Below are 6000 nucleotides of genomic sequence, written 5' to 3' on the forward strand. Positions count from 1 at the left end.
TGATACCTATGTATGCACAAATGCAATTGGTTTATAAATTTTTCCTTTGATATATCTTCTGAATATGTAACAAGATTACGATAGCCATAACAATGAGAGAGATATGTATCCTTTTTTTTTTCCTTCTATCATTTGGAGCAATTTCTATAGATCACAATTGTCAACTTCTTGAATGCTGAGTAGAAATTTCATGTCAAAACTATTTAGCTGCAGTAAATTTTTATTGGCTACATCAAATTCCTTAATTCTTGTAAATCTATTTAATTTCTTCTTCATTTGGTTTTGAGAACTATATAGTTTCCTAGGTTATTTTTATTTCCTCAAGTTTTAATTTTGCTCTCCCAAATCTGTTTATATTTGTTGTAGTACACAGCCAAACTCATTGCAAACTTGAGATGAAACAAAACCATATCATATATGTACCCCATATTCTGGCTTTTTCATTATGTTTAGTGTAGCTTTACTTCTAATTTCATTATTTTCTGTTCTTTTAGAATATTTTAGTCTTTATCTTCTAATTTCTTAACATCTTATCTCATTATTTTTAGCCCCCTTTCTCTTTCTATTCTAAACATTAAAGAGTTTTAAATCCTCTAGTGAGAAATAAATGATTTGGATGCTTAAATTTTAATATTAAATTGTTACTGGGTTCTGACAGGTGTGATTGCACATGTCTGTAATCCCAGCAATTCAGGAGGCTGATAAGAGCATCACCAGTCCAAAGACAGCCTCAGTCATTTACTGAGGCCCCAAGCAATTTAGTGAGAACTGTCTCAAAATAAATAAAAAGGGCTAGGAATATGGCTCAGTGGTTAAGTGCACCTGGGTTCAATTCCAAGTACCAAAGAGGGGGGTAAAAAAAATATATATATATATAGTTTTTCTCTGATGTTATGAAACATTTTATATATATATATATATATATATATATATATATATTTGTGTGTGTGTGTGTGTGTGTGTGTGTATATATATATATATATATATATATATATATATATATATATAAAATGTTCCAAGTATTTTTGTTTCATTATGATTTGTTTAATGGCTTGGAAGTCATTAAAATTTATTTTCTAAATTTTGTAATTTTGTATTTGTTATTAATTTTTTAATGTAATTTCATGTTGCCAAAGAAAATGTTTTGTGTGAAATCCATTTGTACAAATATATATCTAATTTCCTTAAGGTTTAATACTGTGTGTGTGTGTGTGTGTGTGTGTGTGTGTGTATCTCTACCAGGAAACATTTCTTATATTTTAATTCACACTATTTCTGGAAACTACTCTCAAATTTAACTGATGAAAGACAAGGATATCAAAATTATTTTTGTGAAGGAATGAAGGAATGACATATTCTCTAGAATTATTTAGGCATAAAAGCCTTTCTTGTGACAGAAAAAAATGAAACTAAATTTAAAATGAAATCTGAACTAATCACTAATTTTGAACTGAGAATTAGTGATTTTTAATTTAAGTATTATTCTTTGAGCACTGAAATAAATTTAAAGTTACAAACAAGTATATAAAATTTGCAAGCAAATGACAGAGAGCCAGTCACTGATGTTAACAAAATATATTTATAAAGTACACTGTTAGTCACTATTTTTTGGCTCTGTGACAAAATATCAGATATTCTGGTCAACTTTTTCACTGCCATATATGTATATATATGTGAATGCATGACCAATGTGATTCTGCAACCTGTATACTCAGAAAAATGAAATATTGTATCCAGTGTGATTCAAATGTATGATATGTCAAGGTTATTGTACTGTCATGTGTAACTAATTAAAACAAATTTTAAAAAAGATAAAATTATCTTCTGTAATTTACAGATCACCAAATGAAATTTAGCTTTCTGAACAAAAAAAGTAGGTAGCTAAGACTCCAGATCTCTTGGTGAGAACTGTCAGTCACACCAATTTTGACTCAGAAATAATTGATAACTCAGGGACATTTGATTAGATAAAAATAAAATTGCCTTATTTGACTTGAAAATATATAGGTTTGCAACCAGGAAAACAAGTAAAAAATTTGATTTTAAAAAAGATCCCCTTAATTTACAGTGAGGTATATAGTTTCTTGAATATTGAAAAAGTCAATCTTTTTTTTTCTAAGCCTTCTACAAGTCTTTTTCTCTGATCTAGTCATGACTAATCTGTTCTGTAAAATTTGCTCCATCTTGGTGAATTGGTGCTAAAAGCAACTAGTAAGCTTGTTTTCAATACCTGGCTCTGGAAATCAAAACCACACAGCATAGACAGACTCCAAATAGAATAGGGGACCCTCACTGGCTGTTTGTAAGTTGGTTCTGTGAATTCATACTGAAGCTCTAGATGCTAGACAGAAAACCACAGCCACAGTTATCTGCTCAGATATAAAATCTGCTATTTTGGGAAAAAAAAAGGACAGTGTTATTTCCAGTTATTTGATGAATCAGCATGTGACATGATACATTTGTAAAGCATTTTTTTAAAGGAATATATATGCACAGAGTATCACAAAAGGGGTTCTGCTCTTCTAGTGCTTTCTGAGCTCACTATACCCTCTCTTAAGACATACATAGCTTTACCTGTCAGGCATATGTGATTTTTCTAAACTTTGAAAAGTTAAAGAAAAAAAGGCCAAGTGGAGTTTAAGTACACATGGCACCAGCACTTTTAGAAAATCTGTGGTTGCTTGGCAACCAGAGGGTGCCTATTTGGAGAGCTCAGAGAAGTACACAATGTGACTTCAGAGAGATGAAGGGCAGCAGGAGGCACTGAGTTGACTGAAATGAATCCAAGGTGGAAACAATATTCAAATAATCTACATCTCCGTATGTGATTATTCTCAAGAGATAATAATGTTGTTGCTCAGCTCCTCTGTGCAGATATAATAACTGGAAGGATTCAGAGGCAATATAATCATACTTTTAGAATTTTACTTCGCTGAATATGCCTTGTGCAGTCAGGGTGCTGTTCTAACTACCAAAACAGTATGTTATTACCCGGAGTACTTATCATGGCCTCCTTGGTCAATGACATGCCAGTGAAAGAGATCTGATTTTGAAAAGTCTCACCATCCTTAATAAAGATCAGCAATCATTAAAATTAACCACATGCTGATTTAATCAACATATAGCTTTGTTAATTACTAGTTCTTTCTTCATGTCCATCTGTTTTTAAGATTTTAGTGAACCTGCACCAGATGTTCATGTAAATATAATAAGCTGGTTGCCATGTAAATATAACATTTTCAAGTGTGTTGTGTAACATTCTTTGAATGTATGCATAGTGTTGTCTGTGTTTTGTTTTTAGTGCCTTAAATACAAAACTGATAACTTTGTTAAAAGCTCCATTAGGCACAGTTTCAGTTTCTACTCAGTATACGTGTGTGTATGAGAGTACGTGTGTGTGTGTGTGTGTGTGTGTGTGTGTGTGTGTGTGTTGGTTGGTTGCCATTTAGTTACTGGATCTTTTGCTAGGTGTTCTTCAGAGCTTTAAGATACTGCAGTATTTGTCAGTGTTCTAGGAATGGCAGCTTAAAGGTAAGATAAAAATATTCCACTCTCACTTAGTTTGATAGTATTTTTTTAAAAATTCCTCAAATTCATAGTAAATATGATCCACTTATGTTGAATGGCAAACTGTAATGATTTATGCAAGTACAAGCTTCAGCTTCGTGGATCTTATTACCATCCCAGCCTCCAGTCTATCTGGAAAACTTACTTGATAAATGGAAGGGCTGACAGTGGCATTTTCACATATTTTTTAATGTGAGGAATTGATCAAACTGAAGGATGATGGAATTGGTCACTAGAAAGATTATAAGAATCAAATTATGGCAAATTTGGGCTTTTTGAAGAAGAAAGTGCATTTTAAAATACTTCCCTGTACAATAGGCTTCAGTATGTTTCAGTAATAGTTTTATAGCAACTAAAATGTTTGAACCCAGCTGGTTATGGATATAGCAATCAAGTGGAATCTAAATCACAATGTAATGTTGAAAAGGAAATGAATTTAAAGACCTTCAGATCAAAGGCAAATTATAAAATGAGTATTAATCCTCAAGACAGTTCATATTTTACCTGAATTTCAGAGGTCAGTAAATTAAATTCCCTAACAAAGTTCAGTAGCAGAATATTTTCTAGATAATCAAAGAAAATAGACCAGTGAAATTTTTTAAAAAGGAAGACCAATTTGAATAAAATAAAAAAATCAATTTAAAAGGAAAATTAAGATGTACTTGTATAAAAAGAGAAAGCTGTCTCTGTGACATGATAGAAAGGAACAATCTCATATCACTCTTGAGATTCCTAGCAGTATTTCTAAAGCAAACTGTACATCAGAACACTCAGAATCAGGACCCTGAAATGAAAATTTGATTACACAGACTTAGGAACGGGACTGAAAACACTTTAATAAATGTATGCTTCCATAGTTTCAACATTTTATTAAGGGTTCATTTACTTTCTTTAAATTTTAATAGGTTCATATGACTCTAATAATACATCGAAAGATATGTAGCATAAGTTGCCCACCACATTTACCTTTTGTTTATCCCCTTTTCCCAGTTCTTAGCAACACCTCACAGGTAAAGGGTTAGTTGCTGCTCTTAGTTGCCTAAGTGTCTTTCAGGAGTATTGTTGTGTGTGTAACAAACAAAAACAAATATTTGAATGTATTTCCCTGAGAGACGCCCATATTCTATTCCCTAGACCCTGTGATTTTATTACACTGAATGGACAAAGAGACACTGGAAATGGAATTCAGGACACAAGTTGTAAAAGAGGAGATCATGCTGAATTATTTTGGGGTCCAATGTAATTACATGGTACCTTAGAAGCAAAGTCAACTCAGCCAGCCAGGGAGGTTCAGCTAAGGAAGGAGAGTTAGCCAAGAGACAGATGTGGCAGAGATGTGACAAAATGCTGTTTCTGAATATGGAAAAAGTGGGCTACTAGCTCAGAAATCTAACAGCCTCTAGGAGCTAGAACATCTTGGAGCTAATAGCCAGCAAGTGAAGACTCATAGGAATGCAAGAAACTGAATTTTGCCAACAATCTGGATGAGTTAAAAAAAAAAAAAAAAAAAAAAAAAAGGATGTTCCTCCTCTAGAGTCTCCAGAAAGGAATGGAGACCTTTCTATATCTTAATTTTAGCTTAGTGAGATGTGTGTCAGATGTGACCTGCAACACTGTAAGATAATCAATGCATATTGTGTTGAACAGCTAAACTTTGTTATAATATTTATATCAATGATAGAAAAATAATATATTTCCAATTTTCACACAAACATGCCATGCCATTAATACGGATCTGTACCTTGCTCTTTTATTTCAAGTATCTTGAAGATCTTGTATCATAATACCTTCGGTCTATTTTTTTCTTATATAATAATTTCATAGGATTTCATTTTTAGTCTCTTTGATTAACCAGCTATCCACTGATGGATGTTGATGTTGTTTCCAGACTTTTGTTTCCAGACTTTTGCTGTTACAGATAATGGCAAAATAAATAACATGACATGTGTTTAAAATATAAATCCCCAGTGGTGGAAATACAGTATTGGACTATATATACATATATATAAAATATTATTTATATATTTCAATTATATAATATATATATATAGATATATATATAAATTTTGATAGATATTCACAAATTACACTCTAAAGGGGTTGTGCCAATTTGAACTCTCAATGATATAAGAATGTCTTAGTTTTCAAACTTAATAATTTGCCAATATGTAAAATTAATAGTGGCTTCTTTTTTAAAAAAGAAATATTTTTTAGTTGCAGATATTCACAATACCTTTATTTTGTTTATTTAGTCTTTTTATGTAGTGCTGGGGATTGAACCCAGTGCCTCATGTGTGCTAGGCAAATGCTCTACCACTGAGCCACAAACTCAGCCCAATAGTGGCTTCTTATGCACTTTAAAATTGAATTTTCTATAATATGTGAAGTTACATTAAATTTGCAGATTTGAATAATAGTTTGTATGGTTGTCCT

Source organism: Callospermophilus lateralis, chromosome 7 (assembly GCF_048772815.1).
Source record: "Callospermophilus lateralis isolate mCalLat2 chromosome 7, mCalLat2.hap1, whole genome shotgun sequence".
Lineage (NCBI taxonomy): Eukaryota > Metazoa > Chordata > Mammalia > Rodentia > Sciuridae > Callospermophilus > Callospermophilus lateralis.